The sequence below is a fragment of the Equus asinus genome, chromosome 13, assembly GCF_041296235.1.
Source record: "Equus asinus isolate D_3611 breed Donkey chromosome 13, EquAss-T2T_v2, whole genome shotgun sequence".
In the NCBI taxonomy this organism is placed as follows: domain Eukaryota; kingdom Metazoa; phylum Chordata; class Mammalia; order Perissodactyla; family Equidae; genus Equus; species Equus asinus.
Genome location: NC_091802.1, coordinates 3731335 through 3744576, shown reverse-complemented (window position 1 = coordinate 3744576; position 13242 = coordinate 3731335). Strand labels below are relative to the sequence as shown.

At 42.7% G+C, this 13242-nt stretch overlaps 1 protein-coding gene across 4 annotated transcripts in view; it reads right to left on the bottom strand.

Moving 5' to 3' along the window:
* SPECC1 (sperm antigen with calponin homology and coiled-coil domains 1) overlaps positions 1 to 13242 on the bottom strand; it is a 281001-nt gene that overhangs the window by 260122 nt on the left and 7637 nt on the right. The window lies entirely within an intron of this gene.

The following is a 13242-nucleotide window of genomic DNA, read 5'->3' as shown; positions in this document are numbered from 1 at the left end:
TGAGAGGGAGCTTCTGACTATACAGGAGAGAAAAAGCTATTTCATACTGTATGATGCCTGAAAAGACTGTATATGTGTGAAGGAGGAGGCAGAGGCCCCAGCAAAAACAGAGGGCTGAGCTCAGACTAGCGGTTCTCAATCAAGCATGACTTGCTCCCTTCCCCCACCCAGGAGAGTTTGGCAAAGTCTGGAGACATTTTTGGCTGTCGCAACTGGGGATGTTACTGGCACGCAGTGGGTAGAGGCCAGGTACGCTGCTAAACATCCTGCAACGCACACCACAGCCCCCACAGCAAAGAATCGTCCAGCCCAAAATGTCAATAGTGCTGAAGTTGAGAAACCTCGACCTAAACAGCAACAACCTCTCTTGTTCTTCTGAAGAAAGAAAGAAAGAAAGAAAGAAGAGGGGCAAAGGTTTGGTTTGGTAGAGGAAAGTTGGAATTTTCTCTAGAAAGGAAGAGAGGAAGTTGCCTGTGAAGATTGGCAGGTGTGGGGTGTGCCTATGTGTATCAAATGCTGAACGGCGGACGGGGGGATCTAAGCTGAGTAAAAAGAGAAGTAAAGGAGGGAGAGAGCTGAACGGTTGGGAGAAAGTAGTGGGTTCAACAGACTGGGAGTCTTGATGAGGATCAGAGATTTATTGATCTTACTGGAGTAATTGAAAAACTAAGCTGGAGAGGAGCTTCTGGTAAGAGAACAGAGGTGGTCACTGAGGACCAGGTCGGGATGTGAGGATGGATGGCTAATGTGGAGTAGGCCACCTAGTACCCTTATGTTGATTGTGCAGTGCCCAGGGCAGCCCTGGTGGAGAAGTGGAGTGAACGGAGAGGCCAAAGTCACACACACGGATGTGGAGACCACCCATACACGTGGCAGGACACTTTTTGCATCACTGTGAGTGATGTCTTCAGTGAATAAGAAAGTAGAGAGACATCAGGAAGGGGAGAGGGTGGTAAAGTTAAATGATTGAAACCTTAAAGAAGCAGGACTTTGGACAAGAGTGGAGGGGAGGTGTGGTCTGGCCCTTTAGAGAACAGGACGCTCAGGTCTCCTCAGGGAGGTCTGTGTTTCAGTCAAGGCAGAAGTGGAGAAGTGGATCCACTCCGAGTGCTTGAGGATGGAGGGGACTTTGCAGGTTGTGGGGCAGAAGTTACAGAGGATTCTAGGTCAGGACAGGAAGGGTTGGGAGGTGGGCTGCGGAGGGGTGAGGGAGGAGGGGGAGGGGTGCGGAGAGGGGAGCTGTGGAGAGCTAGATCAGGAGCAAGAAACACAGAGCCCGGGGGTCGTGGGGCTGGGGGAGTGTTCTATGTTTTAGAAGTTGACTGATGAAAACTGCAGTGAAAATGAGGACTGAGCTTCAAGATCAGAGAATTTGCCTCACTGCACAGGGAGGGGGCCAAGGAGACATCCATCCTGGGCCCTGCAGCCTCAGCAGCCCTGAGAGAGCAGATTTCCTAACCCTGGAATAGTGAGTCTTAGTTGTAATAAATGCCTAATAAAAAATCTAATTGATTCCTGGAATAAACTTACATGTCATGTTTTCTTTTTTTTAACATGCAGCTTGATTCTGTTTGTTAATACATTATTTCTTTAGGATTTTTATGTTGATATTCAAAAGTGAGAGTGGGCCATAGTTTTCTTTTTGAATGTCTACCATTGTTTCGTTTTCAGATTCAATGTTATGCTCAGATCATAAAAAATTTGGAAGCTTTTGAGCCAGCCCTGATGGCCTAGTGGTTAAAGTTTTGCTCATTCCCCTTCAGCAACCCAGCCCTGGTTGCTGGGTGCAGAACCACACCGCCTGTCTGTCAGTAGCTGTGCTGTGGTGGTGGCTCCTATAAAAGAACTAGAAGGACTTACAACTAGAATATACAACTAGGTACTAGAACTTTAGGGAAGAAAAAAAACCCAGCTTCCTTGTTTAAAGGAATGCGTCTTTGTTGGGCTCTTGGAGGGGGGAAATTTGGAAGACTTTATTCTTTCCTTTTACTCTGGAACAATTTAAGTAGCATGAAAATTTTCTGTTCTTTGAGGTCTGATCGTTATCCAGTTGAAAATGTCTGGGCCTGATGCTTTCTGTGGGGAGAGTAACTCTTTGACAACCTTCTTTATTTCTTCTGTGGTAATTTCACCACTTAGATTTTTTTAACTTTTAGAATTAATTTTGATAAATTATATTTTCCTTAAAATAAATTATCTAGTTCATCCAGGTTTTCAAGTGTATTTGCATAAAGTTGAGAAAAGCAGTCTTTTGTGAACTTTTTAATTTCCCCCTAATTTCTTATTTTGTCTATTTTTTGCTTTCTTGATTGTTACTGTTTTAAATTGTATTTTTCTTTTCAAAGAACCAGCTGTCAGATTTATTTTTCAGTTCTACCATGTTTGTTGTTGTTTCCTAATTAATTAATTTCTGCTTTTATCTTTTTTTCTTTTTTTAGATTTTATTTTTTTCCTTTTTCTCCCCAAAGCCCCCCGGTACATAGTTGTATGTTCTTCGTTGTGGGTCCTTCTAGTTGTGGCATGTGGGACACTGCCTCAGCCTGGTTTGATGAGCAGTGCCATGTCCGCACCCAGGATTCGAACCAGCGAAACACTGGGCTGCCTGCAGCGGAGCGCGTGAACTTAACCACTCGGCCACGGGGCCAGTCCCAATTTCTGCTTTTATCTTTATTAATTCCTTTTTCCTGCATTCTTTTGGGTTATTTTTGTACTTTTTTTCTAACTTCTTGAGTTGGATGCTTAGCTTTTCAATTCTTTTTGTAAATGTGAGTATTTAAGGTTAAGACTCGGCCTTTAGATATAGATATGTACTACTTTAGCTATAGCCCATAATTTCTGATAGATAGTATCCCCATTACTGTTATTTTGTAGCTATTCTAAAATTTTGGTTCTGACTTGTCTTTGATGTCGTGTTTCTAAATTTGAAGAGAGAGTGTGAGAGTTTTAAAACTTCCAAGGGTTAGGGTCTTTTGTTTCTGATTTTCTTATAAATGTTTAGTTTTATCTCATTGTGATCAGAGATCAATGTTGTCTGAACTACTTTGTATTTTTGAAATATTTGAGTTTGTCTTTTTCTTTGTGGCCTAAAATAGGGTCAATTTTTGTGACTTTTGTAGGCTCTCGAGGGGAATGCATATTCTGTGTTTAGCCTACAGATTCGGAAATGTGTCAATGAGCTACAGCTTATTTATTACGCCATGTAGGTCTTCTGTGTCCTCACATGTATTTTGACCTGATGTGATCCAAGAGAAGTAAATTAAACTTATTACTGTTGTGTTTTTATTTCTCTGCATTATAAATGATGATGCTATATTATTTGTTCCCAAATATCCCTCTTATATTCCTGTACATTGTCGCTTTTCATTATAAAATGACCTTTCTTGTCTCATTTAATGTTTCTGCCCTTTGCCTGAATTCACAGCTGTCTGACACTGTGACAAGCCTGCTGAGCTGTTTGCGTTGGTCCAATATGCCTTTGCCCGTCTATTGTCATCTTTTCTGAGCCTTTGTTTTAGGTAAATCCCTTGAATAGAGCACCAGCTTTTGCTTTGTGATTCAGTCTGCAGGTCTTTTTTTCTTGGAGTAGAGGAGTTTAGCCCTATTCGTGTGACGGTTATGTTATTTCATGCTATGTTTTCATAGCCTTTTTAGTTCTTTTTTTACTCTTGCCTTACGTGCTTTGTGTTTGCTTTGCTGTGTTTTAGGCGTGTTTCTCCTGGCCATTTGGAAGGTTTGTATTTTCCTTCAAGCAGTTGCCTTTATATTCATAATTTGTACAATACTCTCAGTCCTCTATTTCTTCAGACTCTTTCTGCTGACTCCCTGTTCTGAACGATGATAATATAGTGCTTTTCCTCTTTTTTCTTGACGTCTTCTCCTTCTCTGTACCCAATGTCAAACAATTTTATCTTTCTTTAGTTTCCTTCTTTTCTATTAAATATTTTTATACATACTTCTATACTTGATTTTTTAGCAGCTTTCCATGTGGTATTTCGACCCCTGGCTGTAAAAGGAAATCAGTGTTCCTAAACATCCCTTTTTTTCTCTCCCTTCTCACCCCAGTTTTTGTTAATCAGACCCCTTCCACGTAACTGGGTTTGTAAAATCAGACATTCTGCTCTGTAACCGTAATCCCCACATTCGTTTTTGTCCTAGTCCTACAGTTAAACAGATTCAGAATTCCTACTAGCTGTTTCACCCAGTGTTTCCCCCAGCCCTTTTGTGGTAGATCACATCTTGTGATCTTATCCTGTGAAGATCTTGAATCAGTATTTTCTTCAAGAAGAATTTATGGAAGTGATATTCTCCGAGTTTTTCGTGTTCAAGAATACTTGTTGCCTTTATCCTGAAAAACAGAGTGTAAAATTCTAGGGTAGTACTTTATCTCTGGAGGAATGTGTGGCGATCGCTTCATTGTCTTCTAGGCTTGAATGTTGCTGTAGTGAAGTCTGAAACCAGCCTGATTTCTTCTTCCTTATAAGTGACTTAACTACTTTGTCGCCCCAAGAATTATTTCTTTGTCTATGAAATTCGTAAACTTCCCTGTTGCACATTTTTGAATGATCACTCTGGACTGATGTTTCCTGGGACACGATGGATTGGCTCTATGGATTCAAATCTTCTTTTTATCTGATCATTTTCTTAAGTTAAATCTTCAAAGATTTGTTCTAATATGTAATTTCAGTCTACTTCTGGGGTGCATAAGCACCCTATTCCCACTGTTCCTAGAGAGGGCTTTGCACATTAAGGTCTGCCCTCACGTTGGGAGTAAATTTGGCTGGCTCTTCCTGAGACATCCAGCTTCTCCTGTTTGATTGGGAGTGCTTCTGTCAGCCCTCCACCTGTCTTATGGTTTGGCATTTCACCTGTCTCCCAGCTTTAATAAAAATAGTGCTTATGTTTGTGTCTCACCCTCCTTGTTACTCTTGGGTAATTTCTGAGAGAAGAGTGGGAAATTCCAACTTTATTTCACCATATCTAAGCCAGACCCATTTTCAATCCTTTGTCCAGACTGTTCTATTATTTTCATTTCTCCTATGTTAGGTGACCATATCATCAACATCCAAACAGCATACTATGAGAGTGAAAGAGGGTGATACTAACATGATGCTGGGACTAGCATTGTAAAGTGGGATTATCTCTGGGGAAGCAGGTGGTATGGTCATCCTACCCGTGCTGTGCTTATCTTTTTTTTGTCTTGGTGAGGAGGCTTGTGGCTGAGCTAACATCTGTGCCAATCTTCCTCTATTTTGTGGGACGCCACCACAGTACCGCTCAGTGAGTGGTATGCAGGTCCACGCCCAGGGTTCAGAACCACGAACCTGGGGCCGTGTGGAAGCAGAACATCAAATTTAACCACTACCCCACAGGGCCAGCCCCCCGAAGGTGCTTATCTTTTGATTGATGAGTTTGGAGTTCCTAATTGTTTACTAAACGAGAGTTGTCTTAGCTCAGTTCCCGTGTCCTCTCACCTCCCTGAATGGGCCGCTTCAGGGAAACTGTAAGTGACCCTTAGCCAGGGATCGGCGGCAGCTTTTCTTAGCATCCTTTCAGGAGCCAGGAATCCCACCTCAGGCTCTACTGCTGCATTTCTTTTGAGGCAGTTTTTTTTCCTAGTACCCACAGAGACACCCCCCTCCCCCACCCGCCTTCTCTGCCTGATTCCAGACATGGTGTCCAGCCGTCCAAAGGCTTCAGGCTTACGCCTCACTCTGTGTTTCTGCCCCACCTCTAGTCTGTGGAGATACGTTCCATGTCTTTGAGTCTGGTTGTATCTTTAACATTTGTTCTTTTTACATTTCTCTGCTATATTTAGGGGATGAGTTTACAGTGCTATATTAAATAGAAACATCTGTATGATTTCTACTTTGGGAGATATTCCATTCATAAATATTAAGCCACAAAAACAAAATCTCAAAAAGATTCCAAAAAACAACAATCACACAGACCATACTCATTTAATCTCAATACAATAAAATCAGAAATTAACCACAACACGCTGTTATAAATTACTCAAGTCAGGGAGGAAAGAGGAAATCAACACCAAAAGTACAAACTCTCTAGAAATAAATTTCAACATGAGAATTATAAAGCAGACCCTGTGGGGGGTTGACAAAAGACGATTCAGAAGAAAATGCATCAGCTTATGTGGATTTATTTGAAAATAAGTTTGAAAACACCCTAAAAATAAAGGAATCAAGTTTTCAACTCTAGAAACTAGAAGAATGTAAGTGGAAGGAAATGATTAATGAAAGTAAAGGCAGAAGGTAAAGGGGGGGCCCCACAATGTTTGACCTGGTCAATTAGAATTTTGGTTCTGTGAAAAGACCAATTAAGAGAGCAAATGTTGGCAAGCTCAGGCATGCACCCAGTCAGAGGAGCATTCCTGAGAAAGACACCTCACCCAGCTGACCCTCTCACTTCCAAATCCATGGCCAGGCAGCCCTCAGCACTTCCTAGGAATCCTTCTGTATTTCTGTTCACCTCTCTCTCTCCAGAAAAGCTGTTTCTTACTTTCTCCTCTTTCCTCAAACCTCCAACACTTCCTTCCCCATCCTCATCCTCAGCTGTGACCTTGACAAGAAACCAGAAGCATTTTAGGGTGAACCTCCACTATCCTGCACAACCACACTGCCCATTTCCATACACCTGTGACCACACACAGCATCCCCTCCTGGCAGGATGGATGAACGGTCCTGGCTTCTAGCCAAAGCCTGTCCTCTGAGCGCTCCAGACCCCACCACCTGTTGATGTCTCGAAGACAGCTCCCTAGCACTTCTTCCTCGCTCTGCTGTCTGCACTGAATGATTCCCAGCAACGTATAAACTTAATGATATATCTCCCATCTGATAGTCTCTTAATCTCATTCCTGCCCTTGGCTACCGATCTATTTGTTTCTTTCTATTCCCAGAAAAATTCCTGAGGAGAGTTGTCTACGTGTGCTGACGCTGTGTCTCTCCTCCCACTCTCTTGTGAACGCCCTCCACTTAGACTTTTGTCCCAGTCACTCCATGAAACCACTCCTGTCAAGGTCACCAAAGACCTCTCCACGACTACCTCCAGTACTCAGTTTTCAGTTCAGAATTCTGCTGGAACTTTCAGCGGCGTCTGACCCAGCCGATCACTCCCTCCTCTTAGAAAAACTGTTCTCAGCACGTTCTTTTGATTTTCCTGCTGCTTCTGGCTGCACTTTCTCAATCTCTTTTGCTGGTTCTTCCTCATCTTCCTGACTGCTTTGACCTTGGAGTGCCCCAGAGAGAAGTCCTTAGACGGTCTCCCTATCTACACTCACTCCCTGCGTGAGCTCATTCCATCTCAGGGCTTAAGTGCCATCGATATACTGAGGACTCCCACATTTTTATCTCTTGCTGGGAGTTCTTTGAACTCCATATTCATATATCCAAGTGCAATGATTAGCATCTCAAATGCAATATGCTCCAAAGTAAACTCCTACTTTTCTCATCAAACTTGCTTCCCCTGAAGTCTTTCACATCTTAGTTAATGTCAAATCTATCCTTCAGGTAAAAATATTTGAGGTCATTCTTGACTCTTCTTTTGTATGCCTTATCCTCTTAGATACATGCCATTACATGCCAAACCCTGTGAGCTGAGTTTTTAAATCTATTCCGAATCCGATGAACTCTTAGCATCTGCCCTGTCACCACCTGGTCCAAGCCATCTTCCTCTCTCACCTGGATCATGGCAGCCACCCCTTCACTGGTCTTCTTGACTCAGTTCTTGCTCCACTCCAGAATGGTCTTTACAGAGTAGTCAGAGGGATCCTGTTACAGCATAACTCAGAGAAAGTTACTGCTCTGCTCAGAGCCCTGCAGTGATTCTGCATTTCAATCTCCTTCAGATGAAAAGCCCGAGTCTTTCCAGTGGCTTCTGTGAGCTAACCGCCTATTGTCACCTCCAAGTTCATTGCCTTTGCTCCCTCCACTCCAGTCCTACAGCTGTCCTTTCTGTCCCTTAACACCACAGACTTTGCTTCCGTTTTGGAGCCTTTGCACACGCTGTCCGCTCTGCCTGGAATGCTCTTCCAGTCACATGACACTCTACTTCCTTCAGGCCTTTTCTAAAATGTCACTCCCTGCCCACCATGTTTAAAATCACATACACACACACCCCTCTTCCTGTGCCTTTCCAAGTTTTATTTTCCTCCACAGCACTTATCACTCTGTGACATACTTTACATTTCACATTAAAAAAAAAAAAACCTCTGTCTCCCTCCAGCTAGAGTGTATGCCCCCTGCAGGTAGGCAGTTGTTTCTGCTTTGTTTATTCTCTTCATCCCCAGGACTGAGAACACTGGTTTTCCATAGAAGGCATTCAATAACTATTTGTCAAATGAATGTGTTAATCTCACAAATGCAAGACTGGTTCAACATTAGTAGATATGTTAAGGTCGTTGTCTGTAGAAACACATTAAAGGAGGAAAACTTTGTGCCCATAAATCATTTGATAAAATACAATAGTGATTTCTGTTTTCAAAAACTCTTAATAAGCTGGGAATACAAGAAAAGTCAAGCCAAGAATGTCCGCAGTCTTCATAACGATGCCAAAAAGTTAAGAAGATGAAAGAGCAGTGATAAAAATATTGTGATGAGGCAGAGTCTGGCAAAGGCTCCTGATGGACTCCGGTGAGGCCTGCCCAGCAGGCGGGGGCCACTGCTGCATCCTGCATGGTGCGGTAGGAAGCAGGCCCTACCACCCCCACCCCCAGGGAAGCCGCATCAGGGCAATCCTCCCTCTCTTCACCCTTTGGGAGCCGGGGCTCTGGAATGTGGCTTAGGCTCTGTGGAAGGATCCATCCACCCAGAAGTCTGGGAGGCACGGTGCAAAGTGAGGGAACAGTCCAAATTTTGAACCCTTCCTCATGATTCTTCAACCTACTCTCATATCATGCCAATAAATTCCTTTTCTGCTCAAGACAGCCAGAGTGGATTTCTGTTGCTTGCAGTTAGGAAGCTAGGCCACTGGGGTTTCCATGTTTTTGTTCTTTGTTTTTTTTTTTTTTTTTGAGGAAGATTAGCCCTGAGCTAACATCTGCTGCCAATTCTCCTCTTTTTGCTGAGGAAGACTGGCCCTGAGCTCACATCTGTGCTCATCTTTCTCTACTTTATATGTGGGATGCCTACCACAGCATGGCTTGCCAAGCAGTGCCATGTCCGCACCCGGGTTCTGAACCAGCGAACCCCGGGTCCCCAAAGTGGAATGTGGGAACTTAACCGCTGAGCCATTGGCCGGCCCCTGGGCTTTCCATATATATGGCAATTTAAAGCCTTTCTCCAAGCCAGGCAACGTGCAGCATTGCATATTTCTTATGGTAATCCACTCATTCATTGTTCACCCAACTCTGCTCCAGGGACTGAGAATACAAAATGTTAGAGGTAAAGTCAGTGTGCTTCTAGTTTAGTTGGGGGAAATCTGTGCTTCCAATTTTCAGATCTGTGCTCTCTGAGCCCTTACTGAAATCAATCCAGCGGTCAAAACCTGGGACCAAGAATCACAGCATTAGCACTTGAGTATATTTGGCTCATGCTGCTATAAATCATGAAAAGAGCTGAAAGAAGTCTGGGCTCTGGGGTCCACCTTTGGCATAAAAAAAAGGGGACAGGAAAATTCAAAAACCAGAGGAAATGTTTATTTGAGGGTTTGCTGCCACCTAGAGGACTGATCTAGTACTGAACTACGCGTGCTGAAATTCACAGCCACAAACTGATGGTTGCTTTTAACCGAACAAGGCTAAAATAAAGATATAAAAAAAATTTTTTTTAAAGAATTATTTGTAGATTTGACCAAGAACTTTTCGATGTTTCACGGAAAGAAGTAAGAACACTTTGGGTCATGGACCTGTTTTAAGATGTGGTGAAACAATGGACACTGGAAAAATGCACACACCACCCAACCGATTTCTAAGGATCCTGAGACCACAGAAGACTATACCCAGGTTGAGTCCACAGCTAAGAACCTGTTTTATATGGAAATTAACTAAAATATCAGTATTCAAATCAATTTCAAATGCAAATACAATTCAAAGACAGACTCAAAATTCAACTGTTTACAAATACTCCTGAACGACTTGTTTCACTTCCCAGTGAGGTGTTGGCCCGCTCAGAGACACACACGGCGTGAGAAAGTGGAGAGGAATCTGGAGCAGAGCATCAGTCAGGCCAAGCCAACTCTCCCTTGATCTCCAGTACAACTCTGGACAGAGCAGTGGGCAGTGGCCAGCAGTGGGCAGGCCCTGTGGGAACACTGGCTGGATCATTTACCATGTGTCTAGCTTTAGATCTCAGTCTCAGTTTCCCCCGCTACAAAATGGGTACAATAATGGTATTGACCTCATGGGATTGGGGTGAGGGTTAGGTAGGATAATGAATGTAGGGCCGGCCCAGTGGCACAGTGGTTAAGTTCACATGTTCTGCTTCTCCGCAGCCCAGGGTTCACCGGTTCGGATGGCAGGTGTGGACATGGCACCGCTTGGCAAAAGCCATGCTGTGGTAGGCGTCCCACATATAAAGCAGAGGAAGATGGGCACAGATGTTAGCTCAGGGCCAGTCTTCCTCAGCAAAAAGAGGAGGATTGGCAATAGTTAGCTCAGGGCTAATCTTCCTCAAAAAAAAAAAAAAAAAAGATAATGAATGTAAAAGGTATGTCCAGTGCCTAATATAAAATAAACATTTAATGAGCATTAACTGTTCATTACCTATAAATGGTTTTCCTGGTCAGGGCTTGATAGGACATTACACAAAGCTCTTGCCTTTGCCATGTGTCTTTAAAATTTGTGTAAAAGAATTAAGATAATGTTGGCCCACTGAAGCAGAGCTCCAGAATCTCCCTCATCTGAAATGTAATAAAATTAACACTATATTGGGGAAAACAGTCAACAATTCACAGTGGAAACTAAAGAAAGGGGATATAATCTTACACAATAAACTTCAAAGAGAGGCAGCCAGGGAAGAAACCACAGATTCTGGTGATTAACTTGGTTCTGCCTGGGGCCAGGTTCCCAATTCCAACCCAGATGAGGCTGGAGAAAGAGTGGCCTGAGGGAGTATGTGGGCAGAGGTGGTGGTCATCAGAGCTGTTCACAAATGTACCATTTCCTCTTTTTCCTGGCTCATGGCAGTGTAACAGTTCCCTGCTTCATTTAAAGCTCACGTTTGAAGTTAGGAAAAACCGTGTGACTTGTTCTGGTAAATGGAATGTGAGCAGAAGCTCTGAGACCTAGCACATGCTTTAACATGTCCCCTTCACACGGATGTGGTAACAGTGGAATCATGTATGGCAATGAAGTCACTGTCAACTTGTGTCCCTGACCACCACAGGTCACTGTAGACCTGTATTGGACATGTAAGATGAGTGAGACATAAACTTTGTTGTTTTCAGTGACTGGGATTTTAGGGTTGGTTGTTACTGCAGCATAACCCAGACTATACTGACGGATACAGCTGGCCTGGAGAAAGTATAGAATCAGCCCTTACGACTAACAGCCTCTGGGAAGGACTTAAATAGAAATTTCTCCAAAGAAGACATACAAATAGCCAATTAGCATGTGAAAAGATGCTCAGCATTACTAGCCAGGAGAAAAAGGCACATCAAAACCACAATGAGATACCACTTTCAATAGGCACTAGGATGGCTATTGTTCATAAAAACAACAAAAACAGAAAATAGCAAGCATTGGTGACAAATTGGAACCCTTACACATTGCTGGTGCAAAGGTAAATTGGTGCAGCCACTTTGGAAAACAGTTTGGCAGTTCCTCAAAAAGTTAAACATAGAATTACCATATGATCCAGCAACTCCACTCCTAGGTATATATCCAAAAGAATTGAAAGTAGGGACTTAAACAATACTTGTACACCAATGTTCATAGCAGCATTATTCACAATAGCCAAAAGGTAGAAACAACCCAAATATCTATCAACAGATGAATGGATGAACAAAATATGGTATATGCTTACAGTGCAATATTATTCAGCCTCAAAAAGGAATGAAACTGACATGCTACAACATGGATGAACCTTGAAAGCACTATTCTAAGTGAAATAAGCCAGACACAAAAGGACAAATTGTATAATTCCACTTACATCAGATACCTAGAGTAGTCAAATTCACAGAAACAGAAAGAAGAAAGGTGCTTGCCAGGGGCTGGGGGAGGGAAGCGGAGATTAAATAACAGGGGAGTTGTTATTTAATGGTATCAACGCAAAATAACCAATAACTATTCTATAGATAAGAGAGACAAGGTGACCTTTACTTGAACCAAGCTGAGGATTATGACCCAGGAAGGCAGTCTCCACAAAGGAAGAAAACGTTCCCCAGAAGCATGGTTTTCAGTGTAGTTTTATACCTTTTTAAAACAAAGAATATCCATTAAACACACACCCAGGACACACATTCATCAAAGTTTCAAAGAGGTATTCAGTTGCAAATTAGCAGGTCAACACGACCCTGATGTCCAGGAAAGGAGACTTATCTTCAAGACTAGTGATGTGGGTGTTACCAACACTAGCATCGCAGGAGGGGAAGTATGCTTTCCTATCTTTAAAAAGTGCACTCTTTTACTTTGAGATAATGTGTAATGTGTTCATCACTTTAACGGTTAAAGCAGATGTACAATGTATGTTTGATAGGCTGTTAAGTCAGGCTTCTTTAGTTCAAGCTGAATTAGATTCAAACGAGAATAGCTACCCCATATACCACAATATGTGAAAATTTCTTGCCATCGGGTATAGTTTCAGTTTGGGAAGATGAAGAAGTTCTGGAGATGGATGGTGGTGATGGTTGTACAATAATGTGAATGTATTTAACGCCACTGAATTGTACACTTTAAAATGGTTAAAATGGGGGCCGGCCCCATGGCCGAGTGGTTGAGTTTGCACGCTCTGCTTCGGTCGGTGGCCCAGGGTTCACCAGTTCGGATCCTGGGCACTGGCATGGCACCGCTCCTCAGGCCATGTTGAGGCGGCGTCCCACATGCCACAACTAGAAGGATCCACAACTAAAAATACATGACTATGTACTGGGGGAATAAAAAAAGAAGAAGAAGAAAAAGAAGATTGACAATAGTTGTTAGCTCAGGTGCCAATCTTAAAAAAAAAAAGGGGGGGTTAAATGGTAAATTTTGTTATGTCTATTTTATCACAATTTGAAAAAAAGAATAACAGCCTGTGTCTCCACATATTATGATATGTCCACAGATTGGCAACGGCCAGCAGAGTTTTTCAACAT